Source organism: Lolium perenne, chromosome 3 (assembly GCF_019359855.2).
Source record: "Lolium perenne isolate Kyuss_39 chromosome 3, Kyuss_2.0, whole genome shotgun sequence".
Classification (NCBI taxonomy): Eukaryota; Viridiplantae; Streptophyta; class Magnoliopsida; order Poales; family Poaceae; genus Lolium; species Lolium perenne.
The window spans coordinates 264,755,725-264,771,762 of record NC_067246.2 but is presented as its reverse complement, the minus strand read 5'-3'; positions in this window follow the sequence as shown (position 1 = coordinate 264,771,762).

Here is a 16,038-nt window from a genome sequence, read left to right as displayed (position 1 = left end):
AAGACAACACAACCTTAGAACTTTCATCACTTGTCCCGGTGTCAATGCGAGGCATGAACCCACTATCGAGCATAAGTACTCCCTCTTGGAGTTACAAGCATCTACTTGGCCAGAGCATCTACTAGTAACGGAGAGCATGCAAGATCATAAACAACACATAAGCATAACTTTGATAATCAACATAACAAGTATTCTCTATTCATCGGATCCCAACAAACGCAACATATAGAATTACAGATAGATGATCTTGATCATGTTAGGCAGCTCACAAGATCCGACAATGATAGCACAATGGGGAGAAGACAACCATCTAGCTACTGCTATGGACCCATAGTCCAGGGGTAGACTACTCACACATCACACCGGAGGCGACCATGGCGGCGTAGAGTCCTCCGGGGAGATGATTCCCCTCTCCGGCAGGTGCCGGAGGCGATCTCTGGATCCCCGAGATGGGATCGGCGGCGGCGGCGTCTCTGGAAGGTTTTCCGTATCGTGGTTCTCGGTACTGGGGGTTTCGTCACGGAGACTTTTTATAGGCGGAAGGGCAGGTCAAGAGGCGGCACGGGGGCCCCACACCACAGGGCCGCGCGGCCAAGGGGGGGGCCGCGCCGCCCTAGGGTGTGGCCCCTCCGTGGCCCCTCTTCGTCTCTCCTTCGGACTTCTGGAAGCTTCGTGAGAAAATAGGCCCCTGGGCTTTGATTTCGTCCAATTCCGAGAATATTTCCTTACTAGGATTTCTGAAACCAAAAACAGCAGAAAACAGAATCGGCACTTCGGCATCTTGTTAATAGGTTAGTTCCAGAAAATGCACGAATATGACATAAAGTGTGCATAAAACATGTAGATAACATCAATAATGTGGCATGGAACATAAGAAATTATCGATACGTCGGAGACGTATCAGCGAGCTCCACACCACAAGGAGGCTCCCAACAATCCATGGAGCTAGTACAACACCAAGCTAGCCTCCATGGATGCACTTCCTCCAATGCCCCACAATAGGAACCCTAACACCAAGATCCACTAAGGAATAGCAAGTATTGGTGAAATCTCTCTTGGTAGAACTATAGATCGAGGTCTCCTCCACCACTCCTCAAAATTTGAGCAAGATTGGTTGGATGGTTGGGGAGATCCTCAAGGATTAAGCTCAGCAACAATGGAGGAGAGAGAGAGAGAAGAGATAAAAACGAATTGGGGAAGAAGGGGCCCTTAAATAGGCTCCTCCAAATCCAACCATTATGTCCAGTTTTTTCCTAAGCGGTACTACCGCTTCTAGAAAGCGGTACTACCGCTCTGAGTTCGAATCCCCACAGAACTTGTCCACGTGGACACATTGCGGTACTACCGCTTGAGGTACCGCAATAGGGTCCAGACCTTACTGGATCCAAAGCGGTACCGAAGCGGTACCAGAGCGGTACTGCCGTAACATGTTACGGTACTTGAGCGGTACCGTGGGCGGTACTACCGCTTGCAAGCGGTACTACCGCTCGCGGTACCGTAATGGTACCGTAACTTGTTCTGTGGGACAAATCCAGCGCAGAACTCAGAGCGGTACCGTGAGGCGGTACCTATAGGGGTAGCGGTACTACCGCTACAGGTACCGGTAGTACCGGCCTGGCTAAAACTGGTTTTCTTCCCTTTTTCTCTCCAGCCATGTCACCTCGCGAAACACACACACAAAACCAGAAAACCTACAGCTACCTATAACTACGCTTCAGTCCTCCGATCTTGACGTGTCCAGCGAGGTCACCATGCACTTGCAAATCTGGCAATGATACTCAAGGCACACGGTGAGATAACTCAAGTGTTGTCATCAAACACACAAAACACGGGGTTTAGACTTTGCTCTTTCAATCTCCCCCTTTTTGGTGTTTGATGACAACACAAGACTTTTCAAAAGCATATGATATTATGATAAGATTCTTAGATTTGTAAAATCTCGACGGAGCTCCCCCTAAACGTGTGCATACTTTGAATATGTATTTGAATACAAATACACACGTCTTAGAGGCATAACTCCCCCTTGATTTTACAAACCAAGCACACATGTAACAAGGATACAAGATCATGTTCAAATAACATATGCGCAATATGGAGGTAACATAAGATCATGTAGGGAGATTTGGGTGAAGTTATCATACCATAGCCTTGAGAATACCCAAACTCACCATAAGATACCTCCATAGAGTTGTTGATGTAGCCACAAGACAAGATAAGTAACTAGGATCACAAGGCTACAAACAACAAAGGTCCCCATCCACATAGGAACTTCTCCCCCTTTGGCATCGGAACACCAAAAAGGAGAGTAGAGAAACTAGGAGGATGGAGAAACAAGAACATACAACCAAGCTTGCAAAAACCGAAAGGGAAAACAAGCGTGATTGAGATGCTTCAAAAACATGAAGAAAAAGATAGAAAAGAAGAAGGACAAAAAGAAGGTCACAAAGAAACACAAAGAACCGAAAGACTCCTCAAGGAGGAGGTTGGTGGCCGAAGCCACCGTGTAAGAGTGTAATAGTGTGAGGTCGCGTAGATGTATTTAGGACTCACGGACTACAACTCAACATGAAGCTCATAAGTCACTCAATTGACAAATAGCATATGTTTTGGATTTCTTTATGCATTATGGGGGAGGGATAGCTCAATATATTTAAACCGTACTCCCCCTATGTTCATGCGTGCCTTTCATCTAGATATATAGTTTGAGAGTGGTATGTGCGCACGACGGTCAAGCAAAGTTCGACGGATCAATGATATTTAGCTTATGCCTCAACTCAATGAAACGCTTCTCATCCAAGGGCTTTGTGAAGATGTCCGCCAATTGCTCCTTAGTGCCAATGAAGGATAGAACAATATCTAGACTTGACAATATCGGGTGTAGGCTCAACTTGCTTTTAATCGACAATTTTTCCTCTTTCTTATATCTTATCGGGAGGGTGAACAATACTCTCGATAAGAGTAGCCCCCGAGCCTATGGACATGTGCTTGCACCTGGGCATAGACTCAAGTTGTACTACTCGATAAAGAACTTGACTATATTTCTGGGCGCAGCCCCTCATTCTATTGACTCCTGGCCGTTGCTATCTATGTTGTTCAGGGATAATGGTAAATGGGGCTGGTTCATCTGACGGATCAGGTACCAGTTAACTGCTCTTGTGGCAATCCCGCAAGAACCTACTTCAAGATCACGTCCCTGGACATGATCTCGGGATACTGGTGTTAACTCGACAGGTGCCGCTTAAGGTCTTACCATCTGTCGAGTCCCAGTCATGTTTTATCGGGTACCTAACGCGTCCATTAGGATTTTTCTTCGTATCTGTTGATACGGAAAAAAGTAGCAAACCGACGGGTGTAGGCTCAACTTGCTTTTAATCGACACCACATTTTTTCCTCTTTCTTATATCTTATCGGGAGGGTGAACAATAATCTCGATAAGAGTAGCCCCCGAGCCTATGGGCAGGTGCTTGCACCTGGGTATAGACTCAAGTTGTACTACTCGATAAAGAACTTAACCATATTTCTGGGCGCACCCCTCTTTTTATTGACTCCAGGCCATTACTATTTATGTTGTTAAGGGATAACGGTAAATGGGGCTGGTTCATCTGACGGATCAGGTACCAGTTAACTGCTCTTGTGGCAATCCCGCAAGAACCTACTTCAAGATCACGTCCCTGGACATGATCTCGGGACCTGGCGTAATTCGTCACGTGCCGCTTAAGGACTTACCATGATCCGAATTCCAGTAATGTTATCGGGTCCACAACGCGTCCACCGGGATATTTCTTCACATCTGTTGATGTGGAAAAAAGTAGCAGAGCGCAGTCTTTGGCGATGCCACGCCACACAGGATGGATCCCGGGGTCTTACCTTCGCAGAGTTTTGCGGCATTCAGAGATTATTCGCGACTTTGGCGCTCTGAGAATATTTTGTCAAGTGCCTTGTTCAGCTGATGCAATGACCCATTTTGCGGGTTCTTCTATTTTTCTCTCGGGCTTGATGAGACAGCTGAATATATTGGTTATTCTATATTGTCGGGTACATCACCGATGCTCTTGCTCGGAACAGTATGACGAGTCAATGAACCCGAAGATTTGTCCACCTCTTTTTTTTTGGGTTCCTCTGATACGTCTCCGACGTATCGATAATTTCTTATGTTCCATGCCACATTATTGATGATATCTACATGTTTTATGCATACTTTATGTCATTATTATGCGTTTTCCGGAACTAACCTATTGACGAGATGCCGAAGGGCCAGTTCCTGTTTTCTGCTGTTTTTGGCTTCAGAAATCCTAGTAAGGAAATATTCTCGGAATTGGACGAAATCAACGCCCAGGGTCCTATTTTTCCACGAAGCTTCCAGAAGTCCGAAGGGGAAACGAAGTGGGGCCACGAGGTGGGGACACAGTAGGGCGGCGCAGCCCAAGCCCTGGCCGCGTCGGCCTAGTGTGTGGCCCCACCAGGACTCCACCGACCTTGCCCTTCCGCCTACTTAAAGTCTCCGTCGCGAAAACCCTACCACTTTCGACGAAACCAGAGAAAACCTTCCAGAGCCGCCGCCATCGCGAAGCCAAGATCTGGGGGACAGGAGTCTCTGTTCCGGCACGCCGCCGGGACGGGGAAGTGCCCCCGGAAGGCTTCTCCATCGACACCACCGCCATCTTCATCAACGCTGCTGTCTCCCATGAGGAGGGAGTAGTTCTCCATCGAGGCTCGGGGCTGTACTGGTAGCTATGTGGTTCATCTCTCTCCTATTTACTTCAATACAATAATCTCATGAGCTGCCTTACATGATTGAGATTCATATGATGATGCTTGTAATCTAGATGTCATTATGCTAGTCAAGTGGATTTTACTTATGTGATCTCCGGAGACTCCTTGTCCCACGTGTGTAAAGGTGACAGTGTGTGCACCGTGTGGGTCTCTTAGGCTATATTTCACAGAATACTTATTCGCTGTTATGAATGGCATAGTGAAGTGCTTATTTATATTTCTTTATGATTGCAATGTGTTTTGTATCACAATTTATCTATGTGATACTCTAGTGATGTTATTAAAGTAGTTTATTCCTCCTGCACGGTGTAATGGTGACAGTGTGTGCATCGTGTAGTACTTGGCATAGGCTATGATTGTGATCTCTTGTAGATTATGAAGTTAACTATTGCTATGATAGTATTGATGTGATCTATTCCTCCTTTCGTAGTGTGAAGGTGATAGTGTGCATGCTATGTTAGTACTTGGTTTGGTTATGTTGATCTGTTATGCACTCTAAGGTTATTTAAATATGAACATTGAATATTGTGGAGCTTGTTAACTCCGGCATTGAGGGTTCGTGTAATCCTACGATTAGTGGTGTTCATCATCCAACAAGAGGGTGTAGAGTCTAGCATCTATCTATTTATTCTGTTATGTGATCAATGTTGAGAGTGTCCACTAGTGAAAGTATGATCCCTAGGCCTTGTTCCTAAATACTGTTATCGCTGCTTGTTTACTGTTTTACTGCATCTATACTTCCTGCAATATTACTACCATCAACTGCACGGTAGCAAGCACTTTTCTGGCGCCGTTACTACTGCTCATATTCATTCATACCACCTGTATTTCACTATCTCTTCGCCGAACTAGTGCACCTATTAGGTGTGTTGGGGACACAAGAGACTTCTTGCTTTGTGGTTGCAGGGTTGCATGAGAGGGATATCTTTGACCTCTTCCTCCCTGAGTTCGATAAACCTTGGGTGATCCACTTAAGGGAAAACTGCTGCTGTTCTACAAACCTCTGCTCTTGGAGGCCCAACACTGTCTACAAGAATAGAAGCACCCGTAGACATCAAGCACTTTTCTGGCGCCATTGCCGGGGAGGAAAGGTAAAAGGCACTCATACTCTGGTCCCAGGTAAAGTACTTTTCTGGCGCCGTTGTGTGTGTGCTCGAAGCTATTTCCTTTAGATCCTGCAATTGCATCTTTTTGTTTCTTGTTTACACTAGTTAGGCATAATGGACAACAATGAGCTTCTTATTCTATTTCCTGATTTAAGACATGGATGGTTTGATGCAAAAATTAAAAAACCTATGGAACATATTAGTATGAACGCTTTGAACACCATTGTTGCTAATAATATGGAAAATTCTAAGCTTGGGGAAGCTGGCTTTGATGAGCATGATATTTTTAGTCCCCCAAGCATTGAGGAGAAAATTTACTTTGATGATACTTTGCCTCCTATTTATGATGATTATAATGATATTGGTCTTTTAGTACCGCCTGTTATGGAGGATAAATTTGCTTATGATTACAATATGCCTCCTATATTTGATGATGAGAATAATAATGATAGCTACTTTGTTGAATTTTCTCCCACTACAACTAATAAAATTGATTATGCCTATGTGGAGAGTAATAATTTTATGCATGAGACTCATGATAAGAATGCTTTTTGTGATAGTTATATTGTTGAGTTTGCTCATGTTGCTACTGAAAGTTATTATGAGAGAGGAAAATATGGTTGTAGAAATTTTCATGTTACTAAAACACCTCTCTATGTGCTGAAATTTTTGAAGCTACACTTGTTCTATCTTCCTATGCTTGTTACTTTTTTCTTCATGAACTTGTTTATTTACAAAACTCCTATGCATAGGAAGCATGTTAGACTTAAATTTGTTTTGAATTTGCCTCTTGATGCTCTCTTTTGCTTCAACTACTATTTCTTGCGAGTGCATCATTAAAACTGCTGAGCCCATCTTAATGGCTATAAAGAAAGCACTTCTTGGGAGATAACCCATGTGTTTATTTTACTACAGTAATTTTGTTTTATATTTGAGTCTTGGAAGTTGTTACTACTGTAGCAACCTCTCCTTATCTTATTTTATTGCATTATTGTGCCAACTAAAGTCTTTGATAGTAGAGTTGATACTAGATTTGGATTACTGCGCAGAAACAGATTTCTGTCTGTCACGAATTTGGGCAGGGCTCTCTGTAGGTAACTCAGAAAAATCTGCCAATTTACGTGCGTGATCCTCAGATATGTACGCAACTTTCATTCAATTTGGGCATTTTCATCTGAGCAAGTCTGGTGCCACTTTAAAATTCGTCTTTACGGACTGTTCTGTTTTGACAGATTCTGCCTTTTATTTCGCATTGCCTCTTTTGCTGTGTTGGATGGATTTCTTTGTTCCATTGACTTCCAGTAGCTTTGGGCAATGTCCAGAAGTGTTAAGAATGATTGTGTCACCTCTGAACATGTGAATTTTTATTATGCACTAACCCTCTAATGAGTTTGTTTCGAGTTTGGTGTGGAGGAAGTTTTCAAGGGTCAAGAGAGGAGGATGATATACTATGATCAAGAAGAGTGAAAAGTCTAAGCTTGGGGACGCCCCAGTGGTTCATCCCTACATATTTCAAGAAGACCCAAGCATCTAAGCTTGGGGATGCCCAAGGCATCCCCTTCTTCATCGACAAATTTATCAGGTTCCTCCCCTGAAACTATATTTTTATTCCATCACATCTTATGTGCTTTGCTTGGAGCGTCGATTTGTTTTTGTTTTTTGTTTTTGTTTGAATAAAATGGATCCTAGCATTCATTGTGTGGGAGAGAGACACGCTCCGCTGTTGCATATGGACAAATATGTCCTTAGGCTTTACTCATAGTATTCATGGCGAAGGTTGAATCTTCTTCGTTAAATTGTTATATGGTTGGAATCGGGAAATGCTACATGTAGTAATTCTAAAATGTCTTGAATAATTTGATACTTGGCAATTGTTGTGCTCATGTTTAAGCTCTTGCATCATATACTTTGCACCTATTAATGAAGAAATACATAGAGCTTGCTAAAATTTGGTTTGCATATTTGGTCTCTCTAAAGTCTAGATAATTTCTAGTATTGAGTTTTGAACAACAAGGAAGACGGTGTAGAGTCTTATAATGTTTACAATATGTCTTTTATGTGAGTTTTGCTGCACCGGTTCATCCTTGTGTTTGTTTCAAATAACCTTGCTAGCCTAAGCCTTGTATCGAGAGGGAATACTTCTCATGCATCCAAAATCCTTGAGCCAACCACTATGCCATTTGTGTCCACCATACCTACCTACTACATGGTATTTCTCCGCCATTCCAAAGTAAAATTGCTTGAGAGCTACCTTTAAAATTTCCATTCTTTACCTTTGCAATATATAGCTCATGGGACAAATAGCTTAAAAACTATTGTGGTATTGAATATGTACTTATGCACTTTATCTCTTATTAAGTTGTTTGTTGTGCGATAACCATGTTCCTGGGGACGCCATCAACTACTCTTTGTTGAATATCATGTGAGTTGCTATGCATGTCCGTCTTGTCTGAAGTAAGGGAGATTTACCACTCATTTAATGGTTAGAGCATGCATACTGTTAGAGAAGAACATTGGGCCGCTAACTAAAGCCATGAATCATGGTGGAAGTTTCAGTTTTGGACATATATCCTCAATCTCATATGAGAACATTAATTGTTGCTACATGCTTATGCATTAAAGAGGAGTCCATTATCTGTTGTCTATGTTGTCCCAGTATGGATGTCTAACTTGAGAATAATCAAAAGCGAGAAATCCAAATGCGAGCTTTCTCCTTAGACCTTTGTACAGGCGGCATAGAGGTACCCCTTTGTGACACTTGGTTAAAACATGTGTATTGCGATGACAATCCCGGTAATCCAAGCTAATTAGGACAAGGTGCGGGCACTATTAGAACACTATGCATGAGGCTTGCAACTTGTAAGATATAATTTACATAACACATATGCTTTATTACTACCGTTGACAAAATTGTTTCTTGTTTTCAAAACCAAAGCTCTAGCACAAATATAGCAATCAATGCTTCCCTCTGCGAAGGGCCTTTCTTTTACTTTTATGTTGAGTCAGTTCACCTATTTCTCTCCATCTCAAGAAGCAAACACTTGTGTGAACTGTGCATTGATTCCTACATACTTGCATATTGCACTTGTTATATTACTTTACATTGACAATATCCATGAGATATACATGTTATAAGTTGAAAGCAACCGCTGAAACTTAATCTTCCTTTGTGTTGCTTCAATACCTTTACTATGAATTTATTGCTTTCTGAGTTAACTCTTATGCAAGACTTATTTATGCTTGTCTTGAAAGTACTATTCATGAAAAGTCTTTGCTTTATGATACATTTGTTTACTCATGTCATTACCATTGTTTTGATCGCTGCATCCATTACATATGCTTACAATAGTATGATCAAGGTTATGATGGCATGTCACTCCAGAAATTATCTTTGTTATCGTTTACCTGCTTGGGACGAGCAGGAACTAAGCTTGGGGATGCTGATACGTCTCCGACGTATCGATAATTTCTTATGTTCCATGCCACATTATTGATGATATCTACATGTTTTATGCATACTTTATGTCATTATTATGCGTTTTCCGGAACTAACCTATTGACGAGATGCCGAAGGGCCAGTTCTGTTTTGCTGTTTTTGGTTTCAGAAATCCTAGTAAGGAAATATTCTCGGAATTGGACGAAATCAACGCCCAGGGTCCTATTTTTCCACGAAGCTTCCAGAAGTCCGAAGGGGAAACGAAGTGGGGCCACGAGGTGGGGACACAGTAGGGCGGCGCGGCCCAAGCCCTGGCCGCGCCGGCCTAGTGTGTGGCCCCACCAGGACTCCACCGACCTTGCCCTTCCGCCTACATAAAGTCTCCGTCGCGAAAACCCTACCACGTTCGACGAAACCAGAGAAAACCTTCCAGAGCCGCCGCCATCGTGAAGCCAAGATCTGGGGGACAGGAGTCTCTATTCCGGCACGCCGCCGGGACGGGGAAGTGCCCCCGGAAGGCTTCTCCATCGACACCACCACCATCTTCATCAACGCTGCTGTCTCCCATGAGGAGGGAGTAGTTCTCCATCGAGGCTCGGGGCTGTACCGGTAGCTATGTGGTTCATCTCTCTCCTATTTACTTCAATACAATAATCTCATGAGCTGCCTTACATGATTGAGATTCATATGATGATGCTTGTAATCTAGATGTCATTATGCTAGTCAAGTGGATTTTACTTATGTGATCTCCGGAGACTCCTTGTCCCACATGTGTAAAGGTGACAGTGTGTGCACCGTGTGGGTCTCTTAGGCTATATTTCACAGAATACTTATTCGTTGTTATGAATGGCATAGTGAAGTGCTTATTTATATTTCTTTATGATTGCAATGTGTTTTGTATCACAATTTATCTGTGTGCTACTCTAGTGATGTTATTAAAGTAGTTTATTCCTCCTGCACGGTGTAATGATGACAGTGTGTGCATCGTGTAGTACTTGGCGTAGGCTATGATTGTGATCTCTTGTAGATTATGAAGTTAACTATTGCTATGATAGTATTGATGTGATCTATTCCTCCTTTCGTAGTGTGAAGGTGACAGTGTGCATGCTATGTTAGTACTTGGTTTGGTTATGTTGATCTGTTATGCACTCTAAGGTTATTTAAATATGAACATTGAATATTGTGGAGCTTGTTAACTCCGGCATTGAGGGTTCGTGTAATCCTACACAGTTAGTGGTGTTCATCATCCAACAAGAGGGTGTAGAGTCTAGCATCTATCTATTTATTCTGTTATGTGATCAATGTTGAGAGTGTCCACTAGTGAAAGTATGGTCCCTAGGTCTTGTTCCTAAATACTGCTATCGCTGCTTGTTTACTGTTTTACTGCATCTATACTTCCTGCAATATTACTACCATCAACTGCACGCCAGCAAGCACTTTTCTGGCGCCGTTACTACTGCTCATATTCATTCATACCACATGTATTTCACTATCTCTTCGCCGAACTAGTGCACCTATTAGGTGTGTTGGGGACACAAGAGACTTCTTGCTTTGTGGTTGCAGGGTTGCATGAGAGGGATATCTTTGACCTCTTCCTCCCTGAGTTCGATAAACCTTGGGTGATCCACTTAAGGGAAAACTGCTGCTGTTCTACAAACCTCTGCTCTTGGAGGCCCAACACTGTCTACAAGAATAGAAGCACCCGTAGACATCATCCTCCTTGATGAAAATTTCGTCGAGTTCCTCCTTCAGGAAAATTTCTTCGGGTCCTCTTTGAGGACAATTCTTCGGGTCCTCCATGAGGACAATTCTTCGAGTCCTCCCTGAGGACAATTCTTCGAGTCCTCCCTGAGGACAATTCTTCGGGTCCTCTTTGAAGATAATTCTTTGAGACCTCTTTGAAGATAATTTTTCGGGACCTCCTTGAAGATAATTCTTCGGGACCTCCTTGAAGATAATTCTTCGGGACCTCCTTGAAGATAATTCTTCGGGACCTCCTTGAAGATAATTCTTCGGGACCTCCTTGAAGATAATTCTTCGGGACCTCCTTGAAGATAATTTTTCGGGACCTCCTTGAAGATAATTCTCCGGGACCTCCTTGAAGATAATTCTTCGGGACCTCCTTGAAGATAATTTTTCGGGTCCTGTTCTTTCTTGAAGACAATTTCGTCGAGTTCTCCCTGTAGACAATTTCGTCGGGTTCTCTCTTGAAGACAATTTCATCGGGCACGCGACCAGCGCTCCCGATGGGAGTAGCCCCCGAGGCTATGGTCGGGTGCGCGCATCCGGACATAGGCTCAAGAACTTGTATACTTTGAAATTTACTTTCTCCTGCACAAATAAACAAACTTTTTCTATCTTTTCCTTGGCTCTCTTTTTTGCATGCGGTGTTAGATGCTCGGATTCGATGATATGTAAAGTGAATTTATGCCGCACAGCCCCCCGAGTGTCGTGTGCGGCAAAAGTAAATGATAATCAACTTTGTGTAAAATAAAGGAAACACTTCGCTTATTAGATACGACAAAGTCGATGCGCGATGAAGTCTTCGAGTGCAGCGAAAAAGTTGAGCCGAAGTAGAAACCACCGAATTGCGAAAGTGGATGCCACAAAATTGTACATGAAGAGATAGCTGAGCCCCCGAGCACTGCTGGGGTGATGTCATGATTGCTGCTTAGACGCCGTGTCACAGTTGTTACTCGGGGTAAAGTCATTGTCGAGCCCCCGAGTGTTAGCCGTGATGTCGGAAGAAGTTGACGGAGTCATGATGTCATATAAGGTGAATCCATTTAGGATGAAGCCGTTGACAATAATACAATATGAATCCACTGAAAATTTATGCCATTGGAGATGAAATCATTCGAAGATGAAACCATTGAAGATTACGCCAAATATGAAGTACTGGAGATGAATCCAAGATGAAGTATTTGATATGAATCCATATGGAAGATTACGCCATTAAATACCAAGCATATATTGATGATGAATCCGCCGAAACCATAGAGGATGAATCCATTGAACCGAAGAATCCAGTAATAACCATAGAAGATGAATCCGTTGATATCATAGTGGATAAATCCATTGACCCGAAGAAAATAATTCCAGTAATAACCATAGAAGATGAATCCGTTGACCCGGAAACGCATCGGGTAATATTGTATAAGAGTGAACCAATAATAACTCGAAAAAAACCAATCGAGTGAACCGAAGAAAATAAATCCATTGAGCCGAAGAAAATAATTCCACTAAGTCGAAGAAAATAATTCCACTGAGCCGGAGAAAATAATTCCACTGAGGTGGAGAAGATATATCCAGAGCCGAAGGAAAAGAAATTCACCAAGTACTCGAGTATATTTGCGGTAACGAAATAATGGCGTAGCCATGAGTGTCGGGTGTATTTGCTGTAATGAGATAATGACGTAGCCCCCGAGTATTCGGGTGTGGTGAAAGTAAATGATAATCAACCCTTGGAAGAGGTACACTTAACTTTTTTATCGGGTGCGACGGAGCCGACCTGGAAGTAGGTCATGTGGCGGACGCAGCCGGTATGGTCACGCGACGCCTGGCTGGGAGTAGTCGATGAAGATGACGCAGTCGATGTAATGGATCCTCGACGGGCGAGCCCCGTACGTGGCGAGTGTGCGATGTCGATTTACGGCGGGTGAGCTCCTGAGCGTGGCGACTGTGCGCGGCGAAGCAGTTGAAGCTTGTTCCGACCTGCCGTTGTAGTGGAGCACGAAATCTGCGCGCAAATAACAGCAACAAAGCCGAAAAAATATTTGGCCAAAATAAATTTTGCAAGTAGCAATTGGAAATATAGCACTTTATAATTCTTGTGTTTAATGAAATCGGCGGTGTAAACATGCCAACGGCCGACAATGAGTCCATGATGGTGAATCCGCGGGAGTCCGTAAAACTCACGCCTGATTTTTACTCTCATGGTGCTTGCTGATAGGCTGGTTAGCAAACCGATTTATGCAAAATAAAATAGCAAAAAAGCAAACTAGAAGGTCTAACTAGGCTACGTATTGGACATGGTTACTTAGCTTTCTATTTTTGAAGGAGGCAAACCGATGGCTCTTGAAACTTGTGAAGGCCACGCCTTCTACAGTTCGTGACCGCATCGACTGCTCGATCCCTTGATTCCTTGACAACGAGAACAAGTGGATTTTCTTCGGTTTCGTGACCTGCTTCGACATCTAGCTGACTTTCTCTTTCCCTGATGATTCATCAGGTGGGTTGCGCACGTGCCAAGGCTTTGCGTTGTAGATCGGAATCTCACAAAAATTCGTGGCTGCGCATCTTGACTCTGTTCATCTGCGCGTCGCTGATGATGAAGGATCTCGCCCGGATGACAAAATCCAATCGCCGCGATCCCCACGGTCGGCGCCAATTGACGAGGGAACACCTCGTCAATGCCTACGTATTGTAGACTTGGGTTTCGGGAGAGAGCGACGATGGAGATTCCGGGAGCGAGATTAGGCACACGACGTACCCAGCTTAGGGTCCCCTCGCTGGAGGATCCCTACGTGCTGCTAGCAATCCACTATATGATCATAGATGTGTTTACAGGGTGCCGCCGTAGGCGGAGCTATGTTGTCTATCTATTGGCCTCCTTTTTCGGATACCCTGGCTAGCTTTATATATGCAACCAGCCTAGGGTTTTACAAGAGTCCTAGTCGACTACTTCTTCGGGTTGCCTTGTTGGGCCTTCTCCATATTGGGCCGAGCCGATCCAGGTATACCAATAATGGGTACCCGAAGGGTATGCCCATGTCACCACGTGCAATGTGATCTCGAATGAAGTGGTTCCTTATCTCAATATGCTTCGTCTTCCCATGAAGAACCGGGTTGTAGGCGATCTTGATGGCGCTCTCATTGTCGCACAATAGAGGAACCTTGCTATACTCGAGTTCATAGTCCCGCAAGGTTTGCCTCATCCATAAGATTTGCGCACAACTACTTGCCGCGGCGACATACTCGGCTTCCGCAGTGGAGACGGAGACACAATTTTGCTTCTTCGAGGACCAACACACCAAAGATCTTCCAAGAAAGTGACACGCTCCGGATGTAGACTTCCTATCAACCTTGTCTCCCGCCCAATCGGAGTCGGTGAAGCCCACCAAAGCAAAGTCCGTGTCCCTTGGGTACCATAGTCCGAAGTGTGGTGTATCAACTAAATATCGAAAGATCCTCTTGACCGCCACAATGTGGTTTTCCTTCGTACTTGCTTGAAACCGTGCACACATACCAACGCTTAACATTATATCCGGGCAAGAGGCACAAAGGTAAAGAAGCGAACCTATCATCGAACGGTAGAGCTTGGGATCCACCGCTTTGCCGGTCTCGTCAAGGGAGAGTTGACACTTGAGATGCATTGGAGTTCCAATTCCCTTGGCGCCCTTCATGTCGAAGCGGTTGAGCATGTCTTGGAGATATTTTGCTTGATTGATGAAGGTGCCTTGTCCCATTTGCTTGATCTCAAACCCAAGGAAGTACTTGAGTTCACCCATCATTGACATCTCAAACCTATTTGTCATTAACATAGCAAACTCATCATTGAATTTTGTGTTAGTCGAGCCAAATATGATGTCATCTACATAGAGTTGGCATATGAAAAGCTCCCCATTGACTTTCTTAGTAAAAAGAGTGGGATCAATTTTCCCCACTTCGAAACCACGGTCTTCAAGCAACTCCTTTAGGTGCTCATACCAAGCTCTAGGAGCTTGTTTGAGTCAATATAGGGCCTTTTTGAGCTTGAAGACATGGTCCGAGAAATGGGGGTCCTCGAAACCCGGGGGTTGCTTCACATACACCTCCTCATGTAGAGGACCATTAAGAAAAGCACTCTTAACATCCGTTTGTTGCAACTTGAAGCCATGATGAGAGGCAAAGGCCAAAAGGATACGGATGGACTCGAGCCTTGCAACGGGTGCAAAGGTTTCACCAAAGTCCACGCCTTCGACTTGAGAATAGCCTTGTGCCACCAATCTTGCTTTGTTGCGGATGACCATGCCATGTTCATCTTGCTTGTTCTTGAAGACCCATTTTGTGCCGATAACATTGCGGCAATGATCGGGTCGCTTCATGAGAGTCCACACATCATTCCTCTTGAAGTTGTTGAGTTCCTCTTGCATCGCATTCAACCAATCGGGATCTTTAAGAGCTTCATCAACTTTGAGTGGTTCCACCATAGAGACAAAGGCGTGGTGCTCACAAAAGCTTGCTAGTTGTCTCCGGGTGGTTACTTTGCTCTTTAGATCACCAATGACATTACTCAAAGAATGGGACTTGAGGCGCAAGTGTCTTGCAATAGGATCTTCACGGCGAGTGACGGCTAAAGGAGTAGATTCTTGTGGATCCTCTTGGCTTTCATCACGGTTTAGGTCCTCACCTTGACCTTCATTGTTGTTGAATTGGGCATCATCATCATGAGATTCGGATGACTCGGGGGTACTAGGAATGGTATTGTCCATATAAATCATCCCCGAACCATTCGAAGAAGAACTTGAAGCTTGGCCTTGGTCACTTGATGTCGGTTGTTGTTATAGATGAGCTTGTGGTTAGTGTTGTTCTTGAGCTTGTGGTAGATGTTGTTCTTGAGCTTGTTGAGGTGAGCTCGTACTTGATTGTTGTTGTAGATGTTGAGGTTGAACTTGAGGTTGTGGTAGAGGTTGGCTTGCATTTGTAAGATCAATGGAAGAAGCTTGGCCTTGTGGTGTAGAT